The sequence below is a fragment of the Aquila chrysaetos genome, chromosome 6, assembly GCF_900496995.4.
Source record: "Aquila chrysaetos chrysaetos chromosome 6, bAquChr1.4, whole genome shotgun sequence".
NCBI lineage: Eukaryota > Metazoa > Chordata > Aves > Accipitriformes > Accipitridae > Aquila > Aquila chrysaetos.
The window spans coordinates 41,220,737-41,235,825 of NC_044009.1; the positions used below are offsets into that span (position 1 = coordinate 41,220,737).

The window sequence follows — 15,089 nt, forward strand, 5'->3', positions numbered from 1 at the left end:
TGGTTTTTTTCATCCAGGTTTTGCCTCAACAACAAGCTCTCACAACAAGTTTAATCTGACACAAGACAACTCCACCACAAAACAACTGAGAAATATAAATCGCTGTAACAGCCCCTCACCACAGGATGAGTTGCCCTGGATGTGGAGCAGAAGTAGATATTGTTCACACTTCACTGCATCACTTCCAGTGAATTTCGCTGAAGTTTTTGACAGTTAATAAGCTGCCTGCTTCTTTTTCAGTCTTCAGCAGTGTCAAGGCTCTATACAAAGAGATGTATGGAAACAGTATCTGATCTAAAGCTAGAAACAAAAGAGCTTATTTCCCCTTATCTGGTGAAGAATCCAGTAAGCCTTTTGGGCACGTAGTTGAAACCACAGTAAGGACAGTAAAACCCTTCCTGCAACTGAAGAATGAGGAAGAAAGTAAAAATCAAGAGGAAAACAAGTTGTTAAATAGAGTATACTTGAGGAGGGCTTTAATCAAAGGTGATGCATGGTGTAGATCTCTTAGCAGACACTCCAGCGCTCACTAGCAGGAGATACTTAGGACAGGGAACAGACTGGGACTGTTCCCGTTCTTGACTCAACTGGGGCTGTGTTTCCACCTTTAGCTACCTCTCTCTTCCCCACCTGCAAAATGGTGGTAACTCCTTATGAATAAAATTTAGTAGATGAGAGCTAAGCCTTATTAGTAATAGGAGGCCACATCCTCCATGTCTTCAGGCAGGCAACACCCCAGGGAAATCAGTGTGGGATTTCCCAGCCAAAGGGTTAGAGGACAGAGCCCAAAGCTGTGGGACAAAGCCTGTATAAGGAAGAAGAGATGACCAAGTGCCATGCCCTTCACATATCTCCAGGGTGGTGCAAAGTAATTCCAAAGTTTATTGTTGCAAAGCAAAGCTGAGATATATTGCTCCTTTACAAACACAGACATTTCATCAGAGGACATCAAGGCAAGTTTTGCCTTTGTTTTGCCCTTCATAAGTAAAAAAGGCATCCCACAAAATAAACAAAATCCCTTCTTCTTTCATTATCTCCAAACACGCTACTCTCACCAGGAGCCAGCCTCTGCAGCAGCTATCATTTTGCTCCAATCTGGTAAAGGTCCTCTCTTCCCCTCCCCCTCCTCTCCCCTTTCCTACCTGGGGAATTCAGCTGCTTACAGAAAAACCTGGAAAGAGAAAAAAGGAATAAAAAAGTTGGCTTGCATGGCCCGGAAATAAAACCTGAAAAAAAGTGAAACCGTATGCCTTGCCCCTGGTGGCTCTGGGACTTGGAGCCAAACCAAGGCCACGAAAACAGAATATTGCTCTTTGTTAACCATAAATAAATAAATAAAGGACTACTCACTCTTGCCCTTCGGGATATGTTTTCTAAGGAGGAAGAAATTCCCCGTGGAGTTTATTATGTGTAGACGGGAAGTGTGCCTCCTAGGGAAAAGCAGTGGGGGTAGTTTTTCCCTTGGTGATTTCCTTCCCGCCTTTCCGTCAGTCCTTTATTCATTTTGCAAGTCTCCCTCCCCTCCCTTCTGCAATAACTGAAGCCACACAAAGGAACATGCAGGTAATTCAGCCACTCAAAACTACACAGCATCTCCTTTCCTATATAAACGATCAGTGTGTGGCCTGGGTTTCATTTGCAACTGTAAATGAAACAGGCCTACAACTGTGTTCATAATCCTCCTTAATTGAATTTCTGTGACAAAACCCAGACAAAATTATTACCCTCAAGTTAACAGTTTGTGCGAAGTAGCCAAGGGTTCCTGGGAAGCTTTAAAACAAATGCAGGACAAAACTGGATACCACAAAGCGGTTATTTGGTGTTGGTAGCATTTGTTTGAATGGGGGGAGGTTTCCCTGGAGGAACAAGGTCATTTTAATATGAGGGACAGCCTAGGAATTCAACAAAGGCCAAAAAAAAGTGAGAATTAAATAAGCAATGGAAGAGCTTGGATGTAAACCAGCACATGCTGCTCACACCACAGCTACTGGAAGGAGGTGTTGGGCTGTCCTGGCTTTTTGAAAGGGCAGCATCATTCAGAACTTGGTGTGGCTAATTGAGAGAGTTTCACAAATCCAGGAGGACTTGAAGCAAGTGTTTGGTTTGTGTTGAAGTTCACACCCCATTGAAAGGGCTATCTCCTTTAAAGCCCTCCATGTAATCATTTCCTTCAACTAGATCATCAGTAAATGGTAAATATGCAGAGCGTTAGTAATGATGTCAGGCTGATGGTAAAATATCTAGACTTATTTTTAAAATGTGAGAACCACTGCTAAATGGAAGCAAGGATGCAAAAAGGGCACTGCCCTGCAGGACACTCCCATTGCTTACGGAAGAAGAGAATTAAAGCTTCTGCTGTTACCAAAATTTAGTGTTTGTTATTCTTTCACATGATACAGTTGTTTTCTTGAAGGATCAGGCAAAGCTGGTATGAACAGAGGTGTCTGTTTGCAACAGCTAATTTTGTGTGTCATATGCCATGTACTTGGACAGACACCCTATTTTACCCCAAAGTACCACACTTTAGTCATCTCTGTATCAGCTGGTAACTAAAGCAAACTAGCAAAGTTATTAGGAATCAAAGCAGACTCTTTTTGCTTCAGTTTACACAGAGCTGATCAGAGCAGGGAAAACCATGTCATCCCAAGGCGATGCCTGCCTGGGTTACCGCCCCACATGCTCATAGAAGTTAATATCCTTTGCAATTTAAGCAGAAGGCAAGGCTATGAGGGAATGGGGAAGGCTGAGGTAATGGAAGGAGAAATCCTGTAGTTCCTCAGCGTGCACCCATGTCCTGTGTGTCACCCAGCCCTCTCGCAGGCAGACAGTTGATGGAAATTTAGGGGTAGAGGACGCTGGCAGGGCCTCATATTGAAATTCCCTCCAATTTAATTATTCAGAGTGGAAGTAAAATATCGCTAAAGGTGATAAAATGAGCAATACTGTTCAGAGACAGGCAGGCAGAGACCAGACCTCATTTCCACAGACCTCCGTGCTGCTGCAGGACGATGTGTCCCGGTCCCTGTCCCTACCCTCACTTGCAAGGCAAAGCTGGCATAATGAGGGACCACAGAAGAGCTTCCAGGAGATGTTTCCTCTCCCAGGGATGCAGTGGCGTAACAATCAGGTGCTACTGCCTTCCTCAATGTCGCTGCTACACCAAATGTTTCAGCGGTTGCATTAACACCTGGTTTTGAGAGATTGCTCATTAGCCCTTGGGTCCTGTGCCACTTCAAGCCATCTTTTAAGAACACCTTTTTATAGCTTGTGTGCTCTGGTTTTTCTCAGGCCACAAGTTAAATGCACTGAACACCACCAAGGGCAAAGTGAGACAGAAATAAATAGATGCATATGCACATACCTACAGCCCCCCACATACACACACATGATCAGGGCCAGCGATCAATGTCTTCAGGAAAAGGCATGAGGGGATAAATTCATCACAGTGCTTTGTCACTGGTGGCAAAGGAAAGAAAAGGGAACATTTAAAAGGGTGATGAAATGCTTCAAGAAAAAGCAATATATTTTTATGTACTTGTAAAATCCATTGGCAATGACTTTTCTGGTTAATTGGTTTCATCTTATTAAACTAAAAACCTATTTGTAAAATCCAGACGTATTCAAGCATAAGTCCAATTTCTTCACCAAAAGCCAATACGCCATTTCAAAGAGGAAAATTAAGCAATACAAACCAGTTTCCATTAGCCTGAAAGCACAGCATTTGGTATGAGGAAGAGAAATGGAATAGAGTGCTTGACTTTTCTAAAACGTACTTTGGAAAAATCATGTTACTCATTTACCCCCAAACTGCAGCCCCCTTCTTCCCTGGCCCTGTGAAAACAGATGAATATTTTGGCCCAATTATGCAGTGATTTATAAATCAGCCTTCTGCTATCTTTCCCTGCACTTGTCATGTTCAACTTTTTCCCCCTTATTAGACCACTCTTCTTCTCATTAAATAGTCCCTCTGTCTCACTTGCCAAAGAACTGCCAATGGGCCCCTCATTTTACAGAAGAATAGACTCAGCTTTACCAATGGGAAAGGGCCTCTAATGTACCATGGATACAGCACAGTGAAGCATGGTAATTTGCCTGTGTTAATGATGCTACTTCACAATGATCAGGAAAACAAAAATCTTTAATAGCTAAATGACACCCAGTCCTTCTGCAGCCTGTTGAATTCAAAAACAGTGGAAGCAAAACTCAATGTCCTTTAAGAGATGAGCTGAAAGTGGCTGCAATGTTCTTTTTTTTCCAAATTCCTAATCTGCGTGGAATCGCTAAAATGGGCGATTTGGTGCTGGGAGCAGGACAGAAAAGCCAATGCAAGTGTTTCAAAATGTTTTAGCGGCTTAAAAGCAAGGGATATTACGGGGAAAAAAATAATGAACATATACGTAAATATTTTGGGGCATACTATACACATGCACGGCTCTCAACCCCCCAGTTATTCTGCTCTGTGGGAGGCATTTTGTGCAAAATACCACTGAAAAGTGGGACTAAAGCATAATTACTTATTTTCTCTTTTTTTAGGTGAAAAGAGGAAGTCATTATTGTGGGAAGGACAGAGGGGCAGTCTGCATGTGCCATTGCTTATTTCTGAGGATGCTCCAATTCCACAAAGCACTGAGTTCTTGAGTGCTAAATCAACCCCGAGAAATGCTTTCAACCTCAGTTCTCATTAGAAGCTTTTCACTTCTTACAGTCGGGTTCCCTAGGCTGCCTGGCTAGGCAACACACTGATTGCTTTGGCCAGTCAAACTCTGGTTGCTCCAAAAAGTCAATCTTCAAATACAGCACATTAAGGTACTCAGTGGGAGAAATTCTGCTCTCATATTTGGCCAAACACGACAGACAGAATGGCACTGACTTTGATGACATTATTTGGTGTGCACCAGAAGGAACCAGAGATCATAAGCAATCATATGGTGCATGTTTGGTAACTGTTTGGCTCTGTCGAAAAGTTGGAGAATAGACTTAAACATAGGTTTATGAAAAAAAGACAAACCAATATTTACAATATTGCTCATACAAGAAAAGGCTTCTATGGTATTTTCCAAGGGCAGAGGGATTGATTTGTCAGAAGTTGGCCAGTTGCAGTTTTGTAGATTTTGTAGCTGTCTGATTGGCACACTTCACACATTCCTTGTCCAAAACTTTCTGGTACAGCTGTGCGAAACAGGAGCAGGACTTGAATTCAAAAGGGCTGCAAAGAGGCAGAATTGCTGAGAAATTAGGACCAAGCCCAATGCAGCACTTGTCCAGGCATTCTTCAGTTCACAATGTTCAACACTTAACAAACCTTGAGGTAAGTCTGTCACAATTAAGCGGTAGCTTCTGCTGTAGAGTGTTTGGGGTGGTTTTTTTTAAATATTATTCACCGTAGAGTTCATCAGCTGATTGTCTTATTGTCTTATGAAATTATGTGCTTATCACAGGAAAAGTTTGTCAACCCAGGTTGAAAATGAGCACCTAAAGACTCTCTAAATACCTGTTTACTCAGTCTGGAGTAGCACTCAAGGGGAATGCTAAAATCTTCGAGACAAATGCCACACATTGCATGTTAAAAATTCCCCAAAATGTTGTATTCTTAAGCCTTTCTTTACAAATGTGTCTACTTCAATTAAAAAACATGTTCTAAAAATCCCCCAAGGTGCATATTTCAATGGCTGGCTCAACATCTCATTTGCAGAAAATGTGGCTACAGCACTAGCAACAGGGCTTTGGGAGGGACATAAGCAAATCAGTGTTTTGATGTCCCTTAAAGACCGAATGATTTACTGTAATTTTAAATCTTAACATTTTCTGAATGAATAATTTTGAATACCTTTCATCTTGAGCTCTGTGAACCTTGCCAAGTTGAGACCATAATACTTATCAGCAATTTATCAGCAAAACCATGGCTGACTCTTCAGAGGCCTATATTGAGACCTGTCCAGGCAATCTCCCTCTGAAATTAAGGAGCCAAGGAAAGATTCCCAGCTGTGACCCAGCACAAGTACTTCTCCAGTGGGGCGTTCAATCTCCCTCCCAGGCCTTGCTCAAAGCTGCTTGGCAGTGTGAAAAAGGCATGTTGCGTTCCAGAGGCTGAGAGCAAAATAAACCTTCAACCTTGGGACAAAATTCACTTCTGCAGCAGAACTGGCAGAGATGTTCTTCCAGACATTGCACTTCTCAAATTGGCCAGGGCATGAAACCAAGAGAGCTCTCACTGCTAGTAGTGAGTAGCCATTCCCTCATCCTGCCAAGCCAGTGCAGTACCACCCCCTCCTCTGGGGCAACAGAAGCAGTGGAAGCAAACACAGAGGCAGGGGACAGGGCAGGTACACAGGCCGCAGCCACCTTTTACTGAGGCCAGGGAGACCCCTGTGCTTCAAAGCCTTGAGCCATTCAACAAGCACATCAAGAGTGGCCTGATGCCGTGGCTACTCCCTCCTCTACCCTTGTCTAAAGCAACAGCAATGCAACAAAGGCATGTGAACAGAAGGGTTGGAGGATCTCACATAGCGCAGAGTTTCATTTCCTGGTGTCTCTCTTGATAGCAAACTGCTAGTGTGAACACTACTGCTCATGTACAGGGTTGCTAACACCATTCAGTGTGGTGGAATTGATACAAAGTACTTGTCATAGCAGTTAAAGTAACATCCATGACTTTCCCTCTAGATTTTGCAAGATGAGTGCATAGGTGCAATCATTAGATTCATTAATTCTAAAATAGTGGTATCTCTTTTGCGTGCAACTTGCCAGGCAGATACAGCCACCAGGGTGAGTAGCTATTAAGTGCAAACCACAGTTCCTATCACCCTTTTTTGTTTTTCACCTTCTTTTTACTGTGGGTTTTCCTTGAGCTCTTTCTCTTTTGATCTCATTGAGAAAAATGGCCTCCTTTATTGATTAAATTACAAATTCCAATGGTGGATGATTGAGTTATATGATAACACCTGACAAAAGCCATCAACTACAATTGAAATAAAAGGAAAAATTAGCACTCTCTTTATTACAGAAGGTTTGGATGTTGAGTAGCTGACTGAATTAAATGGAGATTGAGCAGATCTGAGAGAATTGATTAGGAAAAACAATGCAGATTCAGAAAAGAGCTACCAAAACTATCAGCTCACTAATTCACCTTAGAAAAAAATGGAAAAAGTTGAGGAAGAGAAGGAAATTTTATCTTTTTCAAGCATTCACAACCAGGAATTGCACAAAAGCTTGCCTCTGTGATAAGACTCCTCGGATACCCAACTCTGACACCAAGTTACCAAAGGCCAACAAATACATGACCAGGTCAGCAGCCCCTCGGGTTCATTTATTCAGCTTCTAGTAGGCCTTTTTAATTAGTGGTATCACAAGCAAAATAAGGTTCTTGGCCTTTGTTCTGTTCCTGGGAACCAACTGCATGCCAGCTTTTGGTAATGTATCACTGCATTTTATTCACTGCTCATCTACGCTAATGAGGTATTTTTATTTTAGTCTGCTCGTGGCATTTCCTGCAATACTGACAGATGTCTTGGGCTTTTCTCCTGCAGATTAAGCAACCATTATTGGAGTTCTTAAATGAAACAAGAAGCTGATAAAGCAAAGTGTCTAAAATGGCACGATCCACTTTAGAACCATGTCATCTTTCAGTCACTTCCTTGCAAGCTTTTTACAAGGTAGAGCCTAGCAAAGATGAGTTCTAACAAAGCTCTGGAAAGAGTGTAAACATGGCTGTTAAAGAAGGGTTGCAAACACTATATTATTTACTTACAGCCTCTGCATTACTGAAGTGTCATATTCGAAGTCACGTTCCAGGGAAAATCCTGTGGAAACATCAGAAAAAGAGTCTTCAGTGGATATTTCTAACTACATCTTCTATCCGATGGGGAAGAGAATTTAACGTCAAATTTTTACATTGTTTTGGAAGCAAAATGTAAAGAACAGATTATTTAAGTTTAACCACAAAGCAGTGTAAAAATTTTCCTTAATGCTCATCTGAAGGTTGCTTCAAAATTTGCTTCAGTTGCAGTCATTTTCTTCATATTTGCCTTCTGCAAAAATCCCAGCCTACAGATTTGCTAGCAGCAAATGTTTGTAGAAACAATAAATATTTTAACACATTCAATCTAACTTAGAAATTGTGCAGTGCTGCCTGAACTTTTCTCAATCCTGAATGCTTCATCCTCATGGAAGAGACAAGGAATCGCTCTTGTCCCAGTTTCCAAGTGGGAGATTTGCACCAGTGAGAAATGTAGGCTGTGAACACACATCTTATTCCTCACTGCAGTGCCCTGCTTGGGGACATTCCTGTCCCCACCACCCATCACCCTGCTTCATCATTCACCCCTGCTGGAGTTCATTGCACCCTCCATCCTGTTCAGCAGAACTCACAAATGCAGTCAGATACAGGTTGGTAAAGACCTATTTAAACTGTTCAAGTCAATCCAGGAGCTGCAGCCAGATGAAGACATGTGAACACAGCCTACATAATTTGCCCCAGGTCTCACAGCAAGCCTGGCAGGGCAGACAGCTAGCACACTAGCTGTGAGCCCATATCCCCCCTCTTTGAAACACCAAGGGTACTGATCCCAAAGCAAAGCACAGAATGAACAAAGCTGCTCAAGAAACCCACACCTCAAAGGTTATTTTCAATATTTTCACCCTTCTGTCTTATCCAAAACCCCCAATTCCACCACAACCTGATGGAAGTAAAGAGGCAAAGCTTGTAACAAATTATAACAAATTCTAGATTATTTTCTAACAATTTATAATTTAGTTTCATATTACGGCAGCACCCCAAAGCCTACCCTATGCCTGAATTCTTTGTGCTAAGCACAGTGCAGACATTGGCCATGGTAGTCTCTGCTCCATGGAGCTTACCAGCAAGAGATCAAGGAGCTAAAAGCTTAGGATGGGAAAAGACAGAGACAGCAAAAATCAGAGGATGCTTCTGCACAATGGCTTGTGAGCACAAATCCCACTCAGCCAGTAAGAACTGATTCAGTGTGAAGACATTCTGACCCTGCTACCTATGCTCGACAGACGATCTCACTGAAATTATTTATCTAGTTATTTATATGGCTTCCATTAGAGCAATATCTGAGCATTCACGAACCAGATGGGTTTTTCCTCACCGCCCTCCTGAGAAAGAGCACATGCTGCTAACTCTACATCACAGACAAGGAATGGAGATACTAAAATGACAGAATGTTTTTTCCAGAGAAACTAAAATCTGGTCTGCCGAAACCCTATGTCATGCCAGAGGGCTCTCATGAGTTAAGGTGCCGCACTCGAAGACAGACCATCAGACTTTAGCCATAGGCAGACCTCTCACCATCCTGGTAATTCTTCCTTGAACAATGGCTTCTAAATAGTGTGAATCAGGAAAAGGGAAAGGGAAAGGGAAAGGGGAAAAAAAGGGAAAGGGAAAGAAGGGAAAGAAGAAAAAGAAGGAAAAGAAAAAGAAGGAAAAGGAAAATAAAATGGCAAAGAAAAAGGGAAAGGGAAAGGGGAAAGGGGAAACAGGAAAGGAGAAAAGGGAAAGGGGAAAGGGAGAGAGAAAAGGGAAGATAAAAAAGAATAAAGAAAAAGTCATAATAAATGTAGCAACATCTGAAAAAAGCAAACTGCAGCAACAGAGGAACCAGTCACCCAGTTCACTGAGAGGACTGAAGCAATTGTTTTCTACAAGAAGCCTCATTCATCACATTTCCATAACCCTGAAAATGCTCTCACAGTCCCTTCTTTCAACATTTTAAGACTAACATGCATACACACTCTCACATTTCCTTCCTTCTCCTATCAGTCTTCCCTTGTGAAAGAAATAATAGGAAAGGGACGAAGATGTGAAAATTTCTGCAGCTGTTCTGCCAGGGCTGAATCCCAAAGGTGGGAAACCCAAGGGAACCCAAGGGTGACAGAGCACCCCACAAAAGGACTCAGCCTTCACTTCCAGTTGACTCTTGCTCTTTAAAATGATAACAGTGGAAATGCTTTTTTGGTGACATCCCAGGAGGCAGTTCAGAGCCCAGCATATCAGGTTGTAAGAAAATAAGATGCACCTGTTAGCTCAAACCTCCAGGACAGGTAGTCTCTTCTAAAAAGTAAGCCACTTTGGTCAACGCAAACTCTCAGGTTTGATCACCAGAAGGACTTTTGGTCTGCAAACTGCCTAACTCTCTAAACATAATAGCTCCCTTCTCATCAGAGAATAGAGGATTCCCTAAACTCACCCTTTGATCTGCAAGAAACTGGGCCTTCTCCTGAAGTTATTTCTCAGATGTTTGAATTCCCTCTCAGGTTACAGCATGAAACCTTTCCTATCTCTCCATTAAAGCAGCAGGTAGACAGATGGGATTGTCTTCATCTTTCAGGACTCTGGAAGTTCGTTCCACATTAATTTTAATATGAACAGGATGCTCAGAGCTCCTGTTGAGGTCGAAAGAACCAGACCTGTAGACTGTTCCCAGTCAGAGCCAGGAAAATCCCCAGCCTGGTAGTACCTCCATAGTGCTGTCATCAATTAAAAAGAAGCAGAATAATATAAGTAGCATAGTATAACAGTCAAACTTCCCCCTCCACACACACCTCCAAATCCATGCTGTCTTAGCCAAAGGCAGGGAATTCCAAAATTAAAAGAATAAACTGCCCATCCTGAGGCAAGGAACCTGTGGGACTAGTACAATAGCTGGCTCACAACCTTTGCAGAGCAGGAGAAAGCAGTCACTTTTGCTCTCCCCAAGGCTATGCTTGCATCTCCAGAGCTGCCAGCTGAGCTCTGCTAAGTGGGATCTGCTGGCAGGGGCATGACTGCCATCTTGTCACTGACTGCTCCCCAACCCTGGGCAAGCCACATTGCCTTCCTCTGACCATGCACAAGAAGACTATAAAAATGCTCACAACCATTTTTGAAAAAATCTTTGAGCGCTGCAGATAAAAAGCCCGGTGACTGCTGTAGCAGAGGTGGAGCTGTACCAGAGCCACCACAGGATATGAATGTCTTCTCTTTATTCATGGGTTTTATCCTTTCTTCATCCTCGGTCTAAGGCGGGAGACATTATTGCCCTTTTGCAAGCTACAAAAAACCCAGCACAGCAGATGGATTAAACACCTCACCCAAGGTCCCTCAGGACATGCACATCTGCACTGCAAACTGATCCCAAACTGCCACAAACCCTGCTGCCCTTCCCTCTAGCCCAGCCTAATTCTCTGAATTTCATGATGATTCAAAGCTCTATTTAAAGCCCCTACAGCTATGGGTGTGTGCAAGGAATTAAGGCTGAGCCAAAAAGTTTGAGTTTAGCAGCTCTTCTTGGGATTCTTCTTGGTAATAGTGAAACATAGAGTTGTGGGGTTTTAACATGAAGTGGAAAAAAAGGTGGTATACGTTATTTGGGTTTTGATGTAAACCCCCAAGAAGATACAGTAACAATGCCAATGTCTTCTCCTTCCAAATTAACCTGTCTCCTAAACAGTCCAGTGGTGGCCACCCAGCCTAGCACCGCGTTCCCAAGCCTGCTGCTTGCTTACATAGCAAGGGCTGCTGTGAAAGAGGAAAAAAACAGATACAGAACAGCTACTAATATCTCTTACAGTCCCCCAGTGTAAGGGAGGTGGCCAGGCACAGTTACACGCTGAAATTAAGGGCAGCCAGTATAGCTGACAAGGTTCAGAGACACAAAGCCATGGTTTACTACTCAAACCATGTTAAGCTCTTTAGGTAAGCTTTATTATTACAGATGGTATTGCTTGCCCTAGATCTGATGACAAAAATGGGGTTGCCCTCCATAATCCTTCAGAGGCTGCTTATAAATCAGAGAACACTTCACCTCTGGACACATGGCACTAACAGATAATAATGTAAATGGTCCAATGTTTTAACCTTAACAGGCATTTGCTTGGGTTATGGTAGACAAAAATGAGGTCAGGAACTCTCGTCACAAGCCTGAAGTTAGAAGACCCTCAGTCTGGGGTCATCTGGACCACCCTGGCCTTTATAGCACTGTGCACATAGCTGACACGTAACAGCAACCTATAGGCTGGAGTTGCAAAGGTGAGAGTGGGCTATACTGTTCCTTACCCCTGCACAGGGGCACCCCTCAGGCTCCAGTTACCTCCACCTCCTGGACCCCATCAAAGTCATTATGTCTATTAAGAAACAGCAACAGCAGTAACATGATTGCTGTGAAAATAATTTTGAAGACATCAACCGCTAAACACACACAGAAAATAAAATCTGCTTCTATATGAGCCTTTCCACTTTTCTCAGGCATCTGAGGGATGTCCTTTATAAAACATGAGATAAGAGCAGACTCCTTGTTCAAGACTGCATATCTGTATGGTTCCTTGGATACCAACGAAAGCCCAAAGGCAGGTCTTGGCATCTCATCCCCTTCTTATAAACTCTTTCAGAAAGTCAGAGCTGACTTTGACACAAACATGATGAGAAATGGGGAGCTATCTGTGCCATTCTGGGGAACAGGCCAAACTCCATATTAACACCCCCCAACCCCTTCAAAACAAAACAAAGCAAAAAAACAACAAAAAAAACCCCTCCTGTTTGCTACTGATTAGGCAGCCGAATTAAAACTGATGAAGTGATTGGGTAGGATCCAAAGCTGTTTATCTGCACATAAATCACAGACATGCTTTACTCAGCCAGTATGGGTTTACTGAGCTAGGGGAAAGACCTCTTATTCAGAATGCTGATTATTACAGCAATTAAAATATCAATGAAGCACACATTTGGGGTAGAAAGCCGTTAGGGGCTCCTGGAGAAATCATTCCATTAAATATGAATTCAAACAAATTTCTAATTAAAAAAAAAATAAAAGGAAGTTTTAATAGAGTTGGTTTGTTTCTGATTAAGTATATGATGTTAGAAAAATCAAATTCTAAAGGAGGAAAGAAAGACGCAAATTAACTAGCTGGACATGCCAAAGGATATTAGAAAGGAAGGCTGATACATATTTTATGATCGCAAGGGAGTAAAAAAAAAAATTAAGAGAGATGTACTGTCAAACCAGACACAGTGTTAATAGCTAAAGTACATGACAATAAGAACTGCTGTTCCCACAGCTATTAATGTAAACTGAAAATTGGGAGCAGGCTGCAGCAAAAGAAAATAAATCACACTTTTTTTTTTTCCAATTTGAAAATATGTTTAAAATAAATCCCTACCCCCAGCATTCACTCTCTACATCCCAAACCCCCAACAGCAAGAAAAGGACTGTCATTTCAGCAAGCTACAACTTCCAGGCAAGTGAGACAAGTGACAATTTCTTACTATTCATCATGGCTAATTTATTTATGCAATTTTCTCCTTATCAGAATCATTGGCCTGGAGATTATCTCCCCCTTCCCCTTTGAGTCCTGAGAAACTATTTAACATGGGAAGTGGCTAAGGGGGGCAAAGAGGGGAGAGTGTCATGTAGCCAAGTTATGCATCCCAGCTGGAATTTGGGATGATGTCTTGCAGTTCTGACTCCTTCAGCCAAGTTTCATACAGGAAGCACGAATGCGCCAAGGGCGCAGTGAAATACACTGGAGCCAATAAACAGCACTTGACGCCATTAATACACTCATGCTACGGATCCCATCATGAAACCCTTAGTCACCTTGCAACATGTTTGCTCACGAGGTAGCCAACGACTTGCACAAGGGAAAGGTTCAACAGCCAAGAGGATCCTCTGACGAAGGCTTACAGATGCAGAGTGTGCATGTATGTGGGATGTGTATGCAGAGCCCTTCCAGAAGAGGCAAACACTGCTCATACATAAGGCTTATATGGAAATACTGCCCACGGAAGCTCCCGGTGTCACCAGTGCGATAAAGGGCAAATTGCTGTGAGGAACATCACCAGCCCCGGGAAGACAACCCGCTCTTGGCACAGAGGCTCCTCTCGAAGCCTGGGATGGGTACAGGGATACCAGAGAGGAGCAGGCATCCCCATCAGTTCATGCAGTTTTTGCCCACGCACAACAATCTGTTCCAGCTGTGCTGCAAAACAGGAATTTGTCACCAAGCGACTGTCAGAAGGGGATCTTTCTAAGACCCTGGTTTTGTCTTCAGTGTTGTATTATTTTTTTTTTTTCCCCAGTTACCCACAGCACACACGCAGTGCTAATCATCTCCTGCTCAGCACACCTCATGCACCAGTTTCTCCCTGGCCTCACTAGAACAAGAAGGTGGCTTCATGTTTAATTAAATCCCCTTAGATAACCAGGAAAAAGTTTCTAAAATTCTTAGATTAAAATTTTGTAACACATGCATTCCAAGTCTGATGGTTACTTTAAAAAGCTATTAGTAGCACGAATAATTTCACCCAGCATAGAAATACCTCCATTTTTGTGCTGGAGTAAGAGATAACTTCCGAGGAAGATAGTTGACAAATTACTTGACAAATTTGTCAACTACTTTGGAGCCATCAAGATGAAAGGCTTTATATAAATGTTGTATGATTTTTTATGTATATATATAAAACACTTTAACTGGACTGTTGATAAAAGCCTGAGCTACAAAGGAACTCTTTCCTCCAGTTGAGAAAAGGCAAGCTGCTAGACAAATCAGTTCAATCTCTGCCTTTCAAACAATATAAAGCAGTATAACTTTCAGGAGTAACACCTCATCTGTTTTTTTTCCAGACTGCCTATCAGGAATCAAGCAGTGAGTAAACATTTGAAAAGTGTTCCTCTGAGAGCAAAGGTTTAGATTTGAGTCACAGGATCCATTGAAAAGAAAAATTGCTTCTGTGCATTGGGACAGTGCCTTCCCTTCTGAAAACTTTATAAAAAGAATAAATGGAGATAATCTTTTTACAAGGTATAGCCCATATGGAAATTCATTATTGCTTCCTTTTAAAAAAAGTCAAGATAGTTCAGAAAGTGAGAATGGGGTCACTATTATAAAAAAAAAAGTAAGCAGAAGATTTCCTATCAACTATAGCCAGTAAAAGTACAGTTAAAAAGCTTTATCATGGTCTAAAGTGAAGCTCCTGTTGATGAGAACATGAGATAAACAAAAGAGGAAAAGACATAATAAAGCCCTAAATCACTAAGAGTATTTAATGCAGAAGTGGGGGTATATATAGCCAGAGATTGTTGATTAAATATTTT

The 15,089-nt window shown here is 42.2% G+C and overlaps 1 protein-coding gene across 5 annotated transcripts in view; it reads right to left on the reverse strand.

The window, feature by feature from the left end:
- SEMA5B (semaphorin 5B) overlaps window positions 1-15,089 on the reverse strand; it is a 281,859-nt gene that overhangs the window by 184,522 nt on the left and 82,248 nt on the right. For 4 of the 5 annotated variants that reach the window (XM_030018532.2, XM_030018529.2, XM_030018528.2 and 1 more), the window contains one exon: window positions 7,748-7,799. The exons of the other annotated variant lie outside the window; for it this stretch is intronic. The gene's annotated coding sequence lies outside the window, so the exon portion shown is untranslated. The remainder of the gene's footprint in view (window positions 1-7,747; window positions 7,800-15,089) is intronic. 5 annotated transcript variants of the gene reach the window in all.